At 35.4% G+C, this 23,031-nt stretch overlaps 1 long non-coding RNA gene across 1 annotated transcript in view; it reads right to left on the reverse strand.

Annotated features, from left to right (window-relative positions):
- Window positions 1-241: 241 nt before the first annotated feature.
- LOC115269593 (uncharacterized) overlaps window positions 242-23,031 on the reverse strand; it is a 29,725-nt gene continuing 6,935 nt past the window's right edge. The window contains exons 2-3 of the long non-coding RNA XR_003898821.2: window positions 989-1,450; window positions 242-930 (exon numbers count right to left, since the gene is read on the reverse strand). This is a non-coding gene — a long non-coding RNA (uncharacterized LOC115269593). The remainder of the gene's footprint in view (window positions 931-988; window positions 1,451-23,031) is intronic.

Consider the following 23,031-nt stretch of genomic DNA (forward strand, 5'->3'; position numbering starts at 1 on the left):
CAATGACATAGGTCATTGCTATGTGTGTCATGTGATACATGACAACGGCACGAATCTGATGGTATTCGAATGGTGTAGTTCTTGCCCACCCACCCAGAGCTTAATGACATTTACTGAAGCGAGTAAGATCAGTTCACTCATGAGCGATCAATTTCACCGCCTAACCAGTGATGAGACGATGGCGCTCACGGTTAACAGAAATTTATTGAATGTAAATATATCCAAAAAATACTAACTTTCATAATCATAACTTTATTTGGAGTTCCACACCATTAGTACAGTGGAATCATTCGTTCAAAATAATGAGCATCCGAAAGATCAGAATACAAGCTGAGCCCGGCGTCCTCGAAGGTCTCGGAACGGATCCTAATTTTTCCTTCAGATGGTGCAAATTAGTCTATAGTTCAACCAGGACAAATCTTCTTTTTCTTCTTCTTTATGGCTCGACGTCCCCACTGGGACTTGGCCTGCCTCGCTCCTCGCTTCAACTTAGTTTCTTTGATCAGTTCCACAGTTATTAATTGAAGGGCTTCCTTTGCCTGCCATTGCATGAATTTGTACATTGTGAGACAAGTACAATGATACACTATGCCCAGGGAGTCGAGAAAATTTTCCCGACTGGAACGGGAATCGAACCCGCCGTCTCCGAATTGGCGATCTATAGTTTTAACCACTATGCTAAATGAAATCCCTAGCAGGACAGGTCGTCAGGACAAATCGTCATCCGAAATTCCATGGACATAGTTGGCACAGGTTGGCAATATGGATATGCACAGATTCCTTAACACAGTCTCATTCCTCGTCACGAATCGGGATTCCGATCGAATTACGATTTGACGAACGTAACGATACGGACGTCGTAAACAAGAACATCACGGCGGGGCTGAATGCTCCTTGGCCTTCTTCCAGGCTCAGCGAAACCAAGAATACCTAGAAAATGCAAGGGGAAAGTTATAATTGCTCAAAATTGAAGTAAATAAATTCGTACCTGTACGTAAAAGACCTCATTAGAGCTCTGAGCGGCTCTATTCCTACCAAGCGACTTGCAAGTTAATAACAACCGCAACAACCAAAAGCAAGGCATACTTGTACCACTATTTTAGTTCTATCTTTTCCCGCAAGCTTGATGATGGCGCTGTGTTTTTGCTTCCAAAAAAATAATTAAATGCTGACCGAGATGTGCTTCAAATAAACATTTCCCGTTCTTCTCGTGTTTGATACTTCGGTTTCCCTGCGGTACTATTCCAACTTCCAGTGGATTGTTAGTTTTCGGCGGAACCGTCGAATCCGTCGTAATACGTACGGTCCTGTAGAAACTGTCCTTCGATCCTACCGATCATTACCGCGCCTTTGGGATGCGTTCTACCTTGTGCAGACCTTTGAACAGGGCTACGTGTTTGTGGGGATTCTACTAGTTCCAGAATGTCGTGGCAGATTCTGAAGTTTAGCTCTGAAATAGTAAACGGTAATAATATTTAAAGGCCGTTGAAAGATATTGTAATTAAGATGATTTTCCCGAGCCCGAAATAAGCTTGGGGTGCAATTAATTACCAGTATGCATTATATGGGTTCTTGTGTACTCCCAAGCCTGAAATCAGCATAGGATACACAAATCACCCGAGGATGCATTCAGTTCAAAATGTGCATCATATGGGATCTAGTATAGACGGATTTCGCGCCAACTCAGATTATAATGAAACTTTCTGGGTGTGTAGACCTTGACTGGATAAGCCACTTTGCATACTTAGTTTCTTCAAAAATTATCTAGACTATCTTTTGAAAAGGGCTATACTTTTTTTACCGATTTTTTTCAAATGTGTTTAATAAAAAAATGACTACTCCTACAAGAAAGTGTTGTATGAGTGATTGTCACTAAAAACGTTAAGTTTCAAGACAAAATATTGAAAAAAATCCAAATTGAGCCCTTAAAAATCGTTTTTAAAAATTCAAAGTCTATTTACAAAAAAAAACACACCATCTTTGATATCGATGAAATTTTGTCTCCAGATAGGTAAATATGCTCCCTACCAACCGTCCATAGGTACACTACAAGATGGGCATTTTTAAGAAAAAAAAGTTTTTCTGACAAATTTTCATGTCCAAATGTGTATTTTGTTATCAAAAACTAAACCAGTGAAGGTCGTAATCATCTCAGAATCCAGTGAAACACAATTTGTTAGCAGATTGTGTCTCATTTATTCAAGGAGATTTTGTCTTATTCATTCAATCAATTCATTTTTTATATTTAAATGAATACTTGAATGTATTCTTTTATGAAATGACGAATTTTGTTCCAAATCGTATTTGGAGTTAGCAGCACCTTCTCAGATTACAATGAAACTTTCTGGGTGTGTAGACCTTGACTAGATAAGCCACTTTGCATACTTAGTTTCTTCAAAATTTATCTAAACTGTCTTTTTTAATGGGCATTTTTTTTTCAAATGCATTTCGTAAAAACCTGTATTAATCCACCTATGGTGAACAGAACCCTTCTTAAACTTATTAAAATTATTGTTGTATTATTCGTATGTATGATTGTGATTTTTGGTCATTCTAGAAAATATTGTAGTTGATTGCTTTCCATAATAGAATCAACGACCATGGGCTCAACTACCAGATTTTTTTGTCTCAAAAGCGTAAATTTTATTACTCCTTAGTACTCCTGGAAAGATATCTCGGAAACAAAATGTCCAAACGGCATGAAATTTAATAGCATACTACTAGGATTTTGTAGCTTTCATTTGGTGCTGAGACAACTCAAATCGATTGACACACGACTGATTCATTTATTGTGAAGCATTTTGTCAAAGACCTCTTAAAAAGTTAAGTTGTATTACTCCAAAGTACTCCCCGAAAGATATCTCGGTTACAAAATGTCCAATCGCAATGAAATTCAAAAGCGTTCTTCCAGGATGCAGTAGCTTTCGTTTCGGGCCTTAAGAACCCGAATCGGTTGATAGACGGCTGAGTAATTTATGGTGATACACTTTGTCAAAAATATCTAAAATAATTAAGTTGTACTACTCCCTAGCACTCTTTGAAAGATATCTCGGTAACCGAACATCCAATCAAAATAAAATTCAATAGCGTTCTACTAGGATGTAATAGCTTTCATTTGCTTCCAAGAGAACTTAAATCGGTCAACATTTTTTTGTAACATACATACACACACCCACACCCACACCCACACACACACACACACACACACACACACACACACACACACACACACACACTCACACACACACACACACACACACACACACACACACACACACACACACACACACACACACACACACACACACACACACACACACACACACACACACAGACATTTGCTCAATTCGTCGAGCTGAGTTGATTGGTATATGTGACTCGGATGGGCCTCGGATCGAAAGTCGGTTTTCCAAGCGGTATTTATACCCTTCTTATGGGTGTAAGAAGGGTAAAAAATAACTAGGGGTAGGCGGGGCAATATGGACACCCGGGGCAGAATGGACACCCTCAATATTTTGAAATATGCGAATTTTTTTGAACTTTTAATGAATGGAGAATCTAGTCCATTTGTCTAAAACGTAGTTTCAGGAAAGAAACATTCGAAATTAAAATTATACTTGATTTTACACGAAAAAGTTGCGTCCTCCGTTTTTTGTGCATGAAAATTATAATTTTCATACCATCTAAAATAAGATTTAGTGATTAATTTATTGGAGGTCGATTAAAACCTGATATTTCTAGAACACATGCAAGTAGTTTTGCTGTATCTACATGCTTAACATGTTTATATTTTCTTCTTTATTATATCAAAAATCAAGTTTGGAAATATCTTCTGCTGCCGGGGCAAAATGGACACTCCCTTTTTGGAAGAAGCGGCAAAGGAAAAATATAACCTAAATCACAAACCAACCAAATTATTCGATTTCAGTATATTTTCGGTAAATGTTCACTATAGTAGACATAGGGTGAAACAAATTGGTCAAAAAACGACAGCAGTGGAAAATAGTTGTTCTAGGCACAGCTGTACATGCCGACAAAAACGAAGCTTTATCCAAAACAGCCTGAATTTAAATTGACTGAACAAAAATGAACTACTTCGGCGTATTATTCATCCATAATAGTTGTTTTGACTTTATAGGTGTAAATAATGTACGAAATTCGTAAAAATCTCATGGTGTCCATATTGCCCCATGGGGGTGTCCATTCTGCCCCGTATGCTTGAAGACGGTCATGAAAAACTAACATTTTTCATAACATTTTTTGAAGTGGATAAATCATTTTTCTTCGTGAGTATTCTTATGCAATAGATGCTAAATAGACTTTAAAAGGATAAATCGACAATTATTTTTCATAAGGGCCTAACTGACTTGATCGATTTCTCTTCGTAGACTCTCTCTTTCGCTAATAACTTGATCAAAACAAACAAAATCATTATTCTTTTTGTTCCTTTAGCAACATGTAGTCGTCTTCTTCACATTTCAACCAAAAAATCTTTGGGAAAATCAATACACATTCTGTGATAACACAAAGAGAGGATCAATGAAGAGAACTCGAAAATATCAGTTAGGCCCAAATGAAAAATCAGTGTCGAAATGTATCAAAAAACTAAACTTTTTTGACATCTTGCCAGGTAAAGTTGGCAAAAACCTTAGGGTGTCCATATGGCCCCGCCTACCCCTACTCCCACAAAAAAGTGTTGTATGGTCCACTGCACGAATTTATGCTGGCCTTCTTACTCTCACACGAAATTTGCACACGTCAAATTTGCGGTGAAAGTAAACAGGCCAGCATAAATTCGTGCAGTGGACCATGGGTGATTTTCACAAAATAATTCAAAAAAAAAAAAATTAAAGAAAACCAAATTGAGCCCTACAATGAAAAAATCATTTGAAAAAAAAAATCAAAATCGGTTAACAAAAAAAAAAACATTTTCGTTTTCGATGAAAAATTGTCCCAAGATAAGTAATTATGTTCCCTACCAATCGTCCATCAGGTATCAGCTCCAGAGGTACGTTTCCTCCAACCGTCCATACACGACCAGCTGGGTACTTTTAAGTAAAAGCAGTTTTTCTAACAAAAACTTTTTTGTGTCAAAATGATTTTTTAGTGTCTTTTGTTATTAAAAACTTAATCAGTGATGGTAAGAATCCCCCCAAAATCCAATGAACCACATTTTGTTACAGATTTTGTCGCATTTATTCAATCATTTGGAAAGGTTTTCTTTTATTTTATTTACATAAATACTTTATTAAAAATGTATCCTTGTCGCACCTTTTTATCGACTTGTTTCAAATGCATTCAATGAAAAAATAACAACTCCTAAAAATAAATTTTGTATGGGTGACTATCACAAAATATTTCTAAGAAATAGTATTGAAAACATCCTGATTGTGCCCTACATTGAAACAAATAATTTAAAAATAATACAATTTCGATTAAAAAACACATTTTTGATATCGATGAAATTTCGTCTCAAGATAGGTATCGTAAACCGGGGTCAAATTGATCTTCGGGTCGAAATTGATCAGACGTTTTTCGGTTGGATATAGCATACTTTAAATAGTTTCCCTGCAAATATCGTTTTGTACTCGATTCCTACAGCACGATTCATTTGAAGAAACTATGAAAAGTATGCTCAATCTTACTGAAAATCGTCTGATCAATTTCGGCCCGGAGATCAATTTGACCCCGGTTTACGGTAATTATGTTCCCCACCAACCGTCCATACACCACAAGACGGGCACTTTTAAGAAAAAAAAGTTTGCCTAAAAAAATGGTGTTTATGTTTTTGAATCGACTTTGAATTTTAAAAATGATTTTTTTTTCAGTCAGTTTTTTGTAATAGTAGTCATGTTTTTTTACTAAACGCATTTGCAAAAAATCGATGAAAAAAAGTTAGCCTTTTTCAAAAGACAGTCTAGATGAATTTTGATGAAACTAAGTATGCAAAATGGCTTATCTAGTCAAGGTTTACATATTCAGAAAGTTTTATTGTAATCTGAGAGGGAGCTGCTAACTCCAAATACGATTTAGGACGAAAATCACCATTTCCAAAGAGAAACCATTTGTAATAAAGTATTTATTTAAATATAAAAATTTAATTTATCGAATGAATAAGACAAAATCTCCTTGAATAAATGAGACAAAATCTCTTAACAAATTATGTTTCATTGGATTCTGAAATGATTACGACCTTCACTGGTTTAGTTTTTGATAACAAAAGACACTGGAAAAAAAAATCGTTTGGACATGAAAAAGTTTTTGTTAGAAAAACTTTTTTTCCTTAAAAGTGCCCATCTGGTTGGTAGGGAACATAATTACCTATCTTGAGACAAAATTTCATCGAAATCGAAGATGGTGTTTTTTTTGAAAATCGACATTGAATTTTTTAAAACGATTTTTTCAGTGTAGGACTCAATGTAGGATCTAGTACATTCCTAAGCCCGAGATGAGCTTAGGATACACAAATCACCCAAGAGTGCATTCAGTTTAAATTGTGCATCATATGGGATCTAGTATACTCCTAAGCCTGAGATGAGCTTAGGATACACAAATCATCCGAGAGTGCATTCAGTTTAAATTGTGCATCATATGGGATCTAGTATACTCCTAAGCCTGAGATGAGCTTACACGCTAAGAAAATGTTACTCTAAAATGAGTAAGATTCACACAAAACTGAGCTAAACTGGAACAGCTCAAAAAATGAGTAAATTGCATTTCCAGCGATAGCGCTGGCCCAAGTGCAAAAATCCAACTGGTTTAAGCCGTATAATATTCTTCGCATCATCAAGAATATTATACGGCTTAAACTGATGAGATTTTCGCACTTGGGCCAGCGCTATCGCTGGAAAAAAAATTTACTCAATTTTGAGTTGTCCCACTTTAGCTCAAAAATGAGTGAATTTTCTGACCGTGTAGGATACACAAATCATCCGAGAGTGCATTCAGAGCGATTCCAAGCAACAGCATCAAAATTAAGGAAAATTTTTAATTCATGATTTTCTATTGAACTGAAACTTTGCACAGTTTTTCAGTTCCATCTAAATCGCCATTTTTCGATATCAAATTTTTATTTAGAGCCACGACTAACTTTTCAAAAGGGTGTATGTGAAAATGGTTCAAAAATATTCAAAAATATGCACAGCAAAAACGGATTGTTCGATTGTTATGAATTTTTCAGCAAAGTTAGATAGCTAAATGGTGATTTCTAAGAAAATATACACTGTGAAAAAAATCTATTTTATCATTGAAAAACATCATTTTTGTCACAAAAACTCAAATATCTCAAAACCCTATCTTTTTACCAACTTGAATTTTTTAGGGAAAACGGTCCATTGTATTAGCAATCTACCATAAAAATTTGGTGATGGTAAACTAATAAACAAAAAAGTTATAACATTTCAAAAATTTCACAATTTTTACATTTAGTAAAAAAAATTTTTCTGTGTAAATTATTTCGGCCGGGAATCGCGATTTGATGCTGATTTTATTGTTCAGCAAAGTTAGATAACTAAATGGCGATTCCTAAGAAAATATACACTGTGAAAAAAATCTTTTTTAACATTAAAAAATATCATTTTTGTCACAAAAACTCAAATATCTCAAAACCCTATCTTTTTACCAACGTAATTTTTTAGAGAAAACGGTCCATTGTATTAGCAATCTACCATGAAAATAAACAAAAAAATTATGACAATTCAAACATTTCACAATTTTCACATTTAGTAATAATTTTTTTTGGTGTAAATTATTTCGGCCGGAAATTGAAGTTTGATGCTGATTTTATTGTTAATGGCCTTGCGTGAGTAAAACAAGTTGTTTTTATTATATATTATATATACATATAATATACTATGTACCGTAATGTTCCGATTTTATCACGCCCTCCGCGCATTAGTCGTTTATTCATTAATTTGCTGTTACATTTGAGGACAAGTGTTTTCCCTCTTCTTCAAGATGAATGTTGAAAGCGTGTTTTGCAACGTTAAAAATATTGAAATGGGTATAGATGTTGAAGAATATTACAGGGCATTTTTGAAAAGGGGCGTAATTAAATTGTATAAACAGATGTCGCTGATGGCAATTTCTCAGTTGTTGTCGTTTTCGAACTTCCTGCGCCCTGCTTTACCGATGATATACAGATGGCTCGTTTGTCAAATTTTAGACGGCAGGACGTGCAAATGCGTAATTTTGTACACAATGTGGACATTTGGGCATAACCAGTCTCTTTCAGTTTATCTATGGTGCTTTCGGTGAGATTTCGTAACTCTTTTGAACATTTTTTTTTCATCAAACGGTCTACAAGAGAGCGTTGAGTTGAAGACCTTTGAGAAAGCAACTGTTCATCTTGTTCGTTAGATTATAATAAACAAAATCACTTATTAATTTTAACTTACTTGGTGGCTGAAGAAAAAAAAATACTATACAATTTTTAATATTCATAGCGGTAGTATTTTTTTGTTTTTTTCGTGAGCATTGTCAGGTATGTGTACAGACAAACAAACGTAACACTGGCGAAATTTTCATTGACCACGCCTTCAACGATCATTTTGAATCTTGGTTGTGGCTTTCATAACAAGAAGAGCGCCCATCGTTTTTCTTTGCGTTTGACGTTTCACACTAGCGCCTTCTGATGACGATATTGCACAACGCAGTGTTTCGTGAAACATTTCCACCAGGTGGTGATAGTGTGAACTGGGCGATGAATTTTCACTAAAATTGTTCTAGGCGTTTCGTCTGTTTGTCTATGGTATGTACCTCTTATATGCATTTGTTGTTGTTGAAGTTACTCGCATTCTTCCGATCATAAAGTCTGTTCTCTACACACTTAATTTTGATTACCGAGTTCGGTAATTTTTTGACGAGATTAAAACTGCTGAGCACCGAACTCGTTCAGCAAAAATGCATTGTTTACCTTTTCCATACGATTTTGACAGTTGTTTTACTGAGCCTCAGTAAAATCGATTACCGAAACTACCGAGATCGTACTGCTGTTATAATCTCGTCAAAAAAGTACCGAACAGGCAATTCAGAAATAAGTGTGTAAGAGGGATTTTTTTTGCGGATAAACTAGACGTATACGCGTATAAAAAACTTTTATTATACAGCTTTTGTCTTAAAAATAAATTCAATTCCATTTTTCTTATAATCAACAGCTTTTCAACACTATCAAGGGATTTTTTCACCAGTCACGTACAATAAAAAGTATGACAATCTCAATATTTTTGATCACAACACTGGATCGCGTCTAAGTTTCAAATAGATACTATAGTAATTACGAATAATCAAACTAAAGTATCATGAAAACAACTTGTTTAATTCAGGCGGTAGCCTTTACAATAAAATCAGCATCAAAATATAATTCTCGAAATAATTTACACAGAAAAAATTTTTTTTTTTGTTACTAAATGTAAAAATTGTGAAATGTTTGAAATGTCATAACTTTTTTGTTTATCAGTTTACCATCACCAAAATTTTATGGTAGATAGCTGATATAATGGGCCATTTCCCCTAAAAAATTGAAGTTGGTAAAAAGATAGGGTTTTGAGATATTTGAGTTTTTGTGACAAATATCATATTTTTTCAAAGTAGAAAAAGAAATTTTTTACAGTGTATATTTTCTAAGGAATCATCATTTAGTTATCTAACTTTGCTGAAAAATTTATAACAATCGAACAATCCGTTTTTGCTGTATAGCTTTTAGAATATTTTAGAACTATTTTCGCATACACCCTTTTGAAAAGTTAGTCGTGAGTGAATATGAAGGTTTAATATCAAAAAATGGCGATTTATATGAAATTGAAAAACTGTGCAAAGTTTCAGATATTTTTGAAATGGTCGCTCAGGATCGACTGACATGACTCCGTGGAATTCCTCTTCAGTTTAAATTGTCCATCATATGGGAACTAGTATATTTCTAAGCCCGAGATGAGCTTAGGATACACAAATCACCCAAGAGTGCATTCAGTTTAAATTGTGCATCATATGGGAACTAGTATATTCCTAAGCCCGAGATGAGCTTAGGATACACAAATCATCCGAGAGTGCATTCAGTTCAAATTGTGCATCATATGGGAACTAGTATACTCCTAAGCCTGAGATGAGCTTAGGATGATGATGATGATGAAAGTGTACCAACCATCAGCGCAAGGATTACCTATGGCTGCAGAATCGTTCCGGAAGGGAATGATCTACCTGATGGACCACTGAGTGATAGTTTGTTGTAGCAGGGTGAGCTAAAATCCCTGAATTCCTTCGGTAGTCAACGAAACGTTGCTATCTCATGACAAAAGACTGGCTACTCCACGAACTCAAGTCCGGTCATCAGTTCATTTAGCTCCCTTAGGCTACCCCTCCCCGTGTGTGTGAACCCCGCAATATAAAAATGGAAATTATACAATATCATAATGCATGATCATTGATCAATGGAAGGTAAAATAGGATAGATCTCACCAAAAATTCTCTCTAATTCCTGAATGCGTAAAGTAATGCACGTCATCTTCGTCTTATGAACTCCGAAAGCGGCAACTTTGACCGGCTGCATGGTAGTTTTTGTCCGGCCGATCATGATCTTCTCCCGAATCGTGTCCCTGTTAACTTCGTTTCCCATCAGCCTCAACACGTAGGTAGCCTTGGTCACGTACTGCAGGTGTCGTTCGTTTTCTTTCTTCTAGATAGTTAACTCTCGAGATTCATTGAAGCCCTCGAGCAGTCGCGTCATCAGTCATCTTCAGCTACATCACGCTCAAACGGTACTTTTAACAAGGAGCGTGTACTTAGTACACGACGCGACCACTCCCGGGTTAGACTGTCGCTACCGGCAAGCTTCTGCTTCTCAACCAGCTGTCATAGCTTACATAGCGTTTTGGTGGTCACCTTGCACTTTTCGATCCATCCAAGAGAGAACTCTGAAAAAAATGAACGGAACTGGTTCCAGGCCCAGAGGATTGCAGAATGCAGATACATCGAGCAACGATGTTGGACTCATGGTTTTCGACGGCTTCATTCGCTTCCTTCTTCCTATTTTGGCAGGCATAAAAACTGCGGCTCACATCATTTTTACTTAGAAATTTTGATATGACACACGCGAACAAAAACAACACGCGTCCGTACACGGCAAAGCCTACTTTGACTATGAGTATACTCTTAAGCCTGAGATGAGCTTAGGATACACAAATCATCCGAGAGTGCATTCAATTTAAATTGTGCATCATATGGGAATTAGTATATTCCTAAGCCCGAGATGAGCTTAGGATACACAAATCATCCGAGAGTGCATTCAGTTTAAATTGTGCATCATATGGGAACTAGTATATTCCTAAGCCTGAGATGAGCTTAGGATACACAAATCATCCGAGAGTGCATTCAGTTCAAATTGTGCATCATATGGGAACTAGTATACTCCTAAGCCTGAGATGAGCTTAGGATACACAAATCATCCGAGAGTGCATTCAGTTTAAATTGTGCATCATATGGGAACTAGTATATTCCTAAGCCCGAGATGAGCTTAGGATACACAAATCACCCAAGAGTGCATTCAATTTAAATTGTGCATCATATGGGGTCTAGTATATTCCTAAGTTCGAAATTAGCTTAGGATACACAAATCATCCGAGAGTGCATTCAGTTTAAATTGTGCATCTTATAGAATCTAGTATACTCTTAAGTCCAAGTTGAGCTTAGGATACACAAATCATCCTAGAGTGCATTTAGTTTAAATTGTGCATCATATGGAAACTAGTATATTCCTAAGCCCGAGATGAGCTTAGGATACACAAATCATCCGAGAGTGCATTCAGTTCAAATTGTGCATCATATGGGATCTAGTATACTCCTCAGCCTGAGATGAGCTTAGGATACACAAATCATCCGAGAGTGCATTCAGTTTAAATTGTGCATCATATGGGAACTAGTATATTCCTAAGCCTGAGATGAGCTTAGGATACACAAATCATCCGAGAGTGCATTCAGTTTAAATTGTGCATCATATGGGAACTAGTATATTCCTAAGCTCGAGATGAGCTTAGGATACACAAATCATCCGAGAGTGCATTCAGTTTAAATTGTGCATCATATGGGATCTAGTATATTCCTAAGCCCGAGATGAGCTTAGGATACACAAATCATCCGAGAGTGCATTCAGTTCAAATTGTGCATCATATGGGAACTAGTATACTCCTAAGCCTGAGATGAGCTTAGGATACACAAATCATCCGAGAGTGCATTCAGTTTAAATTGTGCATCATATGGGAAGTAGTATATTCCTAAGCCCGAGATGAGCTTAGGATACACAAATCATCCGAGAGTGCATTCAGTTTAAATTGTGCATCATATGGGATCTAGTATATTCCTAAGTTCGAAATTAGCTTAGGATACACAAATCATCCGAGAGTGCATTCAGTTTAAATTGTGCATCTTATAGAATCTAGTATACTCTTAAGTCCAAGATGAGCTTAGGATACACAAATCATCCTAGAGTGCATTTAGTTTAAATTGTGCATGTGCATCATATGGAAACTAGTGTATTCCTAAGCCCGAGATGAGCTTAGGATATACAAATCATCCGAGAGTGCATTCAGTTCAAATTGTGCATTAGGCCTGTCCACCTTTTCAAATATGTTCTCTGATTCTCAAGTCCACCCCCATATTTTGATTGGCATCCTAAAAGAAGTAACTGGTCAAAATTTCAGCCAAATCCATTGAAATTAAGAGGTGCATCAAATCAATTTTGTGTTTTTCGACTATTTTTGAACTTCAAAAAATCATAACTACACTAAAACTTGTCAAAACTTCATTCTTTCGGCAGAAATTGAAAGCTATACTTGTTTGCTACAACTTCTCCGAACAACGTGGGCCAATAAAATTGAAGGAAACATGTGTAATTATCACATTTGTAATCAGTAAAACCTTAAAAAGTTGATTTTTTGATAGATTTCGTTCTGGAACACCCTAATATACGTAATAAGTTGGGTTTTTCAAAACGGCATCATTTTCTCCAATGTTTTTTGGTTATTTGCTTCTTTGACACCAATGCTGTAGGAGTTGAGCAAAAAATATTAAAATTCGGGAAAGCCAAATGTGGCCTAAAAACTAGCTTTTTGGAGGCAATCACGCTGTGGCGCGAAATTGTACTGAACGTAGTAGCTTTGCTTCCTGGTAGTTTGCCTTGGCTACCCCCTATCACGGGTGATAACAAACAAGCGTGATGACAGGTGTTGGCTATCATATCAGTGCTGACGCGATGTCACTTTTTGCGCGCCAAAGCGTGATTGCACCCGAAAAGCTAGTTTTTAGGCCACATTTGGCTTTCACGAATTTTAGTAATTTTTGCTCAACTCCTACAGAATTGGTGTCAAAGAAGCAAATGATCAAAAAACATTGGAGAATATGATGCCGTTTTGAAAAATTCAACTTATTATGAATATTAGGGTGTTCCCGAACGAAATCTACCAAAAAATCAACTTTTTAAGGTTTTTCTGATTACAAATGTGATAATTACACATGTTTCCTTCAATTTTATTGGCCCACGTTGTTCGGAGAAGTTGTAGCAAACAAGTATAGCTTTCAATTTCTGCCGAAAGAATGAAGTTTTGACAAGTTTTAGTGTAGTTATGATTTTTTGAAGCTCAAAAATAGTCGAAAAACACAAAATTGATTTGATGCACCTCTTAATTTCAATGGATTTGGCTGAAATTTTGACCAGTTACTTCTTTTAGGATGCCAATCAATATATGGGGGTGGACTTGAGAATCAGAGAACATTTTTGAAAAGCTGGACAGGCCTATTGTGCATCATATGGGAACTAGTATATTCCTAAGCCTGAGATGAGCTTAGGATACACAAATCATCCGAGAGTGCATTCAGTTTAAATTGTGCATCATATGGGAACTAGTATATTCCTAAGCTCGAGATGAGCTTAGGATACACAAATCATCCGAGAGTGCATTCAGTTTAAATTGTGCATCATATGGGAAGTAGTATATTCCTAAGCCCGAGATGAGCTTAGGATACACAAATCATCCGAGAGTGCATTCAGTTTAAATTGTGCATCATATGGGATCTAGTATATTCCTAAGTTCGAAATTAGCTTAGGATACACAAATCATCCGAGAGTGCATTCAGTTTAAATTGTGCATCTTATAGAATCTAGTATACTCTTAAGTCCAAGATGAGCTTAGGATACACAAATCATCCTAGAGTGCATTTAGTTTAAATTGTGCATCATATGGAAACTAGTATATTCCTAAGCCCGAGATGAGCTTAGGATACACAAATCATCCGAGAGTGCATTCAGTTCAAATTGTGCATCATATGGGATCTAGTATACTCCTAAGCCTGAGATGAGCTTAGGATACACAAATCATCCGAGAGTGCATTCAGTTTAAATTGTGCATCATATGGGAACTAGTATATTCCTAAGCCTGAGATGAGCTTAGGATACACAAATCATCCGAGAGTGCATTCAGTTTAAATTGTGCATCATATGGGAACTAGTATATTCCTAAGCTCGAGATGAGCTTAGGATACACAAATCATCCGAGAGTGCATTCAGTTTAAATTGTGCATCATATGGGATCTAGTATATTCCTAAGCCCGATATGAGCTTAGGATACACAAATCATCCGAGAGTGCATTCAGTTTAAATTGTGCATCTTATAGAATCTAGTATACTCCTAAGTCCAAGATGAGCTTAGGATACACAAATCAGCCTAGAGTGCATTCAGTTTAAATTGTGCATCTTATAGGATCTAGTAGACTCCTAAGTCCAAGATGAGCTTAAGATACACAAATCACCCGAGGATGCATTCAGTTCAAATTATGGATCATATGGGATCTAACATACTCCTAAGTTCGAAATTAGCTTAGGATACACAAATCACCCGAGAGTGCATTCAGTTTAAATTGTGCATCATATGAACCACTTAGGTGACATCAAATGATAAACGACAACATTAAGCTCAGAACGAATCTGAAATAAAATTTAGTTCACACCCAAGCATCAAATACACTTAGGTGACATCAAATGTTGAACGACAGCATTAAGCTCAGAACGAATCTGAAATAAAATGTAGTTCACACCCAAGCATCAAATACACTTAGGTAACATCAAATGATGAACGACAACATTAAGCTCAGAACGAATCTGAAATAAAATGTTATTCACACCTAAGCATCAATTACACTTAGGTGACATCATATGATGAACGACAACATTAAGCGCAGAACGAATCTGAAATAAAATGTTATTCACACCTAGGCATCAAACACACATAGGTGACATCATATGATGAACGACAACATTAAGCTCAGAACGAATCTGAAATAAAATCTTGTTCACACCTAAGCATCAAATACACATAGGTGACATCGAATGATGAACGACAACATTAAGCTTAGAACGAATCTGAAATAAAATGTTATTCACACCTAAGCATCAATTACACTTAGGTGACATGAAATGATGAACGACAACATTAAGCTCAGAACGAATCTGTAATAAAATGTTATTCACACCTAAGTATCAAATACACTTAGGTGACATCAAATGATGAACGACAACATTAAGCTCAGAACGAATCTGAAATAAAATGTTATTCACACCTAAGCATCAAATACACTTAGGTGACAACATATGGTGAACGACAACATTAAGCTCAGAACGAATCTGAAATAAAATGTTATTCACACCTATGCATCAAATACACTTAGGTGACAACATATGGTGAATGACAACATTAAGCTCAGAACGAATCTGAAATAAAATGTTATTCACACCTAAGCATCAAATACACTTAGGTGACAACATATGGTGAACGACAACATTAAGCTCAGAACGAATCTGAAATAAAATGTTATTCACACCTAAGCATCAAATACACTTAGGTGACAACATATGGTGAACTACAACATTAAGCTCAGAACGAATCTGAAATAAAATGTTATTCACACCTAAGCATCAAATACACTTAGGTGACAACATATGATGAACGACAACATTAAGCTCAGAACGAATCTGAAATAAAATGTTATTCACACCTAAGCATCAAATACACTTAGGTGACAACATATGATGAACGACAACATTAAGCTCAGAACGAATCTGTAATAAAATGTTATTCACACCTAAGTATCAAATACACTTAGGTGACATCAAATGATGAACGACAACATTAAGCTCAGAACGAATCTGAAATAAAATGTTATTCACACCTAAGCATCAATTACACTTAGGTGACAACATATGGTTAACGACAACATTAAGCTCAGAACGAATCTGAAATAAAATGTTATTCACACCTAAACATCAAATACACTTAGGTGACAACATATGGTGAACGACAGCATTAAGCTCAGAACGGATCTGAAATAAAATGTTATTCACACCTAAGCATCAAATACACTTAGGTGACAACATATGGTGAACGACAGCATTAAGCTCAGAACGGATCTGAAATAAAATGTTATTCACACCTAAGCATCAAATACACTTAGGTGACAACATATGGTGAACGACAACATTAAGCTGAGAACGAATCTGAAATAAAATGTTATTCACACCTAAGCATCAAATACACTTAGGTGACAACATATGGTGAACGACAACATTAAGCTCAGAACGAATCTGAAATAAAATGTTATTCACACCTAAGCATCAAATACACTTAGGTGACAACATATGGTGAACGACAACATTAAGCTCAGAACGAATCTGAAATAAAATGTTATTCACACCTAAGCATCAAATACACTTAGGTGACAACATATGATGAACGACAACATTAAGCTCAGAACGAATCTGAAATAAAATGTTATTCACACCTAAGCATCAAATACACTTAGGTGACAACATATGGTGAATGACAACATTAAGCTCAGAACGAATCTGAAATAAAATGTTATTCACACCTAAGCATCAAATACACTTAGGTGACAACATATGGTGAACGACAACATTAAGCTCAGAACGAATCTGAAATAAAATGTTATTCACACCTGAGCATCAAATACACTTAGGTGACAACATATGGTGAACGACAACATTAAGCTCAGAACGGATCTGAAATAAAATGTTATTCACACCTAAGCATCAAATACACTTAGGTGACAACATATGGTGAACGACAACATTAAGCTGAGAACGAATCTGAAATAAAATGTTATTCACACCTAAGCATCAAATACACTTAGGTGACAACATATGGTGAACGACAACATTAAGCTCAGAACGGATCTGAAATAAAATGTTATTCACACCTAAGCATCAAATACACTTAGGTGACAACATATGGTGAACGACAACATTAAGCTGAGAACGAATCTGAAATAAAATGTTATTCACACCTAAGCATCAAATACACTTAGGTGACAACATATGGTGAACGACAACATTAAGCTCAGAACGGATCTGAAATAAAATGTTATTCACACCTAAGCATCAAATACACTTAGGTGACAACATATGGTGAACGACAACATTAAGCTGAGAACGAATCTGAAATAAAATGTTATTCACACCTAAGCATCAAATACACTTAGGTGACAACATATGGTGAACGACAACATTAAGCTCAGAACGGATCTGAAATAAAATGTTATTCACACCTAAGCATCAAATACACTTAGGTGACAACATATGGTGAACGACAACATTAAGCTCAGAACGAATCTGAAATAAAATGTTATTCACACCTAAGCATCAAATACACTTAGGTGACAACATATGATGAACGACAACATTAAGCTCAGAACGAATCTGAAATAAAATGTTATTCACACCTAAGCATCAAATACACTTAGGTGACAACATATGGTGAATGACAACATTAAGCTCAGAACGAATCTGAAATAAAATGTTATTCACACCTAAGCATCAAATACACTTAGGTGACATCATATGATGAACGACAACATTAAGCTTAGAACGAATCTGAAATAAAATGTTATTCACACCTAAGCATCAATTACACTTAGGTGACATGAAATAATGAACGACAACATTAAGCTCAGAACGAATCTGAAATAAAATGTTATTCACACCTAAGCATCAAATACACTTAGGTGACAACATATGGTGAATGACAACATTAAGCTCAGAACGAATCTGAAATAAAATGTTATTCACACCTAAGCATCAAATACACTTAGGTGACAACATATGATGAACGACAACATTAAGCTCAGAACGAATCTGAAATAAAATGTTATTCACACCTAAGCATCAATTACACTTAGGTGACATGAAATAATGAACGACAACATTAAGCTGAGAACGAATCTGAAATAAAATGTTATTCACACCTAAGCATCAAATACACTTAGGTGACAACATATGGTGAACGACAACATTAAGCTCAGAACGAATCTGAAATAAAATGTTATTCACACCTAAGCATCAAATACACTTAGGTGACAACATATGGTGAACGACAACATTAAGCTCAGAACGAATCTGAAATAAAATGTTATTCACACCTAAGCATCAAATACACTTAGGTGACATCATATGATGAACGACAACATTAAGCTTAGAACGAATCTGAAATAAAATGTTATTCACACCTAAGCATCAATTACACTTAGGTGACATGAAATAATGAACGACAACATTAAGCTCAGAACGAATCTGAAATAAAATGTTATTCACACCTAAGCATCAAATACACTTAGGTGACAACATATGGTGAATGACAACATTAAGCTCAGAACGAATCTGAAATAAAATGTTATTCACACCTAAGCATCAAATACACTTAGGTGACAACATATGATGAACGACAACATTAAGCTCAGAACGAATCTGAAATAAAATGTTATTCACACCTAAGCATCAAATACACTTAGGTGACAACATATGGTGAACGACAACATTAAGCTCAGAACGGATCTGAAATAAAATGTTATTCACACCTAAGCATCAAATACACTTAGGTGACAACATATGGTAAACGACAACATTAAGCTCAGAACGGATCTGAAATAAAATGTTATTCACACCTAAGCATCAAATACACTTAGGTGACAACATATGGTAAACGACAACATTAAGCTCAGAACGGATCTGAAATAAAATGTTATTCACACCTAAGCATCAAATACACTTAGGTGACAACATATGGTGAACGACAACATTAAGCTCAGAACGGATCTGAAATAAAATGTTATTCACACCTAAGCATAAAATACACTTAGGTGACAACATATGGTGAATGACAACATTAAGCTCAGAACGAATCTGAAATAAAATGTTATTCACACCTAAGCATCAAATACACTTAGGTGACAACATATGGTAAACGACAACATTAAGCTCAGAACGGATCTGAAATAAAATGTTATTCACACCTAAGCATAAAATACACTTAGGTGACAACATATGATGAACGACAACATTAAGCTCAGAACAGATCTGAAATAAAATGTTATTCACACCTAAGCATCAAATACACTTAGGTGACAACATATGGTAAACGACAACATTAAGCTCAGAACGGATCTGAAATAAAATGTTATTCACACCTAAGCATAAAATACACTTAGGTGACAACATATGGTGAACGACAACATTAAGCTCAGAACGAATCTGAAATAAAATGTTATTCACACCTAAGCATCAAATACACTTAGGTGACAACATATGATGAACGACAACATTAAGCTCAGAACGAATCTGAAATAAAATGTTATTCACACCTAAGCATCAAATACACTTAGGTGACAACATATGATGAACGACAACATTAAGCTCAGAACGAATCTGAAATAAAATGTTATTCACACCTAAGCATCAAATACACTTAGGTGACAACATATGGTGAACGACAACATTAAGCTCAGAACGAATCTGAAATAAAATGTTATTCACACCTAAGCATCAAATACACTTAGGTGACAACATATGGTGAACGACAACATTAAGCTCAGAACGAATCTGAAATAAAATGTTATTCACACCTAAGCATCAAATACACTTAGGTGACAACATATGGTGAACCACAACATTAAGCTCAGAACGGATCTGAAATAAAATGTTATTCACACCTAAGCATCAAATACACTTAGGTGACAACATATGATGAACGACAACATTAAGCTCAGAACAGATCTGAAATAAAATGTTATTCACACCTAAGCATCAAATACACTTAGGTGACAACATATGGTAAACGACAACATTAAGCTCAGAACGGATCTGAAATAAAATGTTATTCACACCTAAGCATCAAATTCACTTAGGTGACAACATATGGTGAACGACAACATTAAGCTCAGAACGAATCTGAAATAAAATGTTATTCACACCTAAGCATCAAATTCACTTAGGTGACAACATATGGTGAACGACAACATTAAGCTCAGAACGAATCTGAAATAAAATGTTATTCACACCTAAGCATCAAATTCACTTAGGTGACAACATATGGTGAACGACAACATTAAGCTCAGAACGAATCTGAAATAAAATGTTATTCACACCTAAGCATCAAATTCACTTAGGTGACAACATATGGTGAACGACAACATTAAGCTCAGAACGGATCTGAAATAAAATGTTATTCACACCTAAGCATCAAATACACTTAGGTGACAACATATGGTAAACGACAACATTAAGCTCAGAACGGATCTGAAATAAAATGTTATTCACACCTAAGCATCAAATACACTTAGGTGACAACATATGGTAAACGACAACATTAAGCTCAGAACGGATCTGAAATAAAATGTTATTCACACCTAAGCATAAAATACACTTAGGTGACAACATATGATGAACGACAACATTAAGCTCAGAACAGATCTGAAATAAAATGTTATTCACACCTAAGCATCAAATACACTTAGGTGACAACATATGGTAAACGACAACATTAAGCTCAGAACGGATCTGAAATAAAATGTTATTCACACCTAAGCATAAAATACACTTAGGTGACAACATATGGTGAACGACAACATTAAGCTCAGAACGAATCTGAAATAAAATGTTATTCACACCTAAGCATCAAATACACTTAGGTGACAACATATGATGAACGACAACATTAAGCTCAGAACGAATCTGAAATAAAATGTTATTCACACCTAAGCATCAAATACACTTAGGTGACAACATATGATGAACGACAACATTAAGCTCAGAACGAATCTGAAATAAAATGTTATTCACACCTAAGCATCAAATACACTTAGGTGACAACATATGGTGAACGACAACATTAAGCTCAGAACGAATCTGAAATAAAATGTTATTCACACCTAAGCATCAAATACACTTAGGTGACAACATATGGTGAACCACAACATTAAGCTCAGAACGGATCTGAAATAAAATGTTATTCACACCTAAGCATCAAATACACTTAGGTGACAACATATGATGAACGACAACATTAAGCTCAGAACAGATCTGAAATAAAATGTTATTCACACCTAAGCATCAAATACACTTAGGTGACAACATATGGTAAACGACAACATTAAGCTCAGAACGGATCTGAAATAAAATGTTATTCACACCTAAGCATAAAATACACTTAGGTGACAACATATGGTGAACGACAACATTAAGCTCAGAACGAATCTGAAATAAAATGTTATTCACACCTAAGCATCAAATACACTTAGGTGACAACATATGGTGAATGACAACATTAAGCTCAGAACGAATCTGAAATAAAATGTTTTTCACACCTAAGCATCAAATACACTTAGGTGACAACATATGGTGAATGACAACATTAAGCTCAGAACGAATCTGAAATAAAATGTTTTTCACACCTAAGCATCAAATACACTTAGGTGACAACATATGGTGAATGACAACATTAAGCTCAGAACGAATCTGAAATAAAATGTTATTCACACCTAAGCATCAAATACACTTAGGTGACAACATATGGTGAACGACAACATTAAGCTCAGAACGAATCTGAAATAAAATGTTATTCACACCTAAGCATAAAATACACTTAGGTGACAACATATGGTGAATGACAACATTAAGCTCAGAACGAATCTGAAATAAAATGTTATTCACACCTAAGCATAAAATACACTTAGGTGACAACATATGGTGAATGACAACATTAAGCTCAGAACGAATCTGAAATAAAATGTTATTCACACCTAAGCATCAAATACACTTAGGTGACAACATATGGTGAACGACAACATTAAGCTCAGAACGAATCTGAAATAAAATGTTATTCACACCTAAGCATCAAATACACTTAGGTGACAACATATGGTGAACCACAACATTAAGCTCAGAACGGATCTGAAATAAAATGTTATTCACACCTAAGCATCAAATACACTTAGGTGACAACATATGATGAACGACAACATTAAGCTCAGAACAGATCTGAAATAAAATGTTATTCACACCTAAGCATCAAATACACTTAGGTGACAACATATGGTAAACGACAACATTAAGCTCAGAACGGATCTGAAATAAAATGTTATTCACACCTAAGCATCAAATTCACTTAGGTGACAACATATGGTGAACGACAACATTAAGCTCAGAACGAATCTGAAATAAAATGTTATTCACACCTAAGCATCAAATTCACTTAGGTGACAACATATGGTGAACGACAACATTAAGCTCAGAACGAATCTGAAATAAAATGTTATTCACACCTAAGCATCAAATTCACTTAGGTGACAACATATGGTGAACGACAACATTAAGCTCAGAACGAATCTGAAATAAAATGTTATTCACACCTAAGCATCAAATTCACTTAGGTGACAACATATGGTGAACGACAACATTAAGCTCAGAACGGATCTGAAATAAAATGTTATTCACACCTAAGCATCAAATACACTTAGGTGACAACATATGGTAAACGACAACATTAAGCTCAGAACGGATCTGAAATAAAATGTTATTCACACCTAAGCATCAAATACACTTAGGTGACAACATATGGTAAACGACAACATTAAGCTCAGAACGGATCTGAAATAAAATGTTATTCACACCTAAGCATAAAATACACTTAGGTGACAACATATGAT

This window comes from Aedes albopictus, chromosome 2, assembly GCF_035046485.1.
Source record: "Aedes albopictus strain Foshan chromosome 2, AalbF5, whole genome shotgun sequence".
In the NCBI taxonomy this organism is placed as follows: domain Eukaryota; kingdom Metazoa; phylum Arthropoda; class Insecta; order Diptera; family Culicidae; genus Aedes; species Aedes albopictus.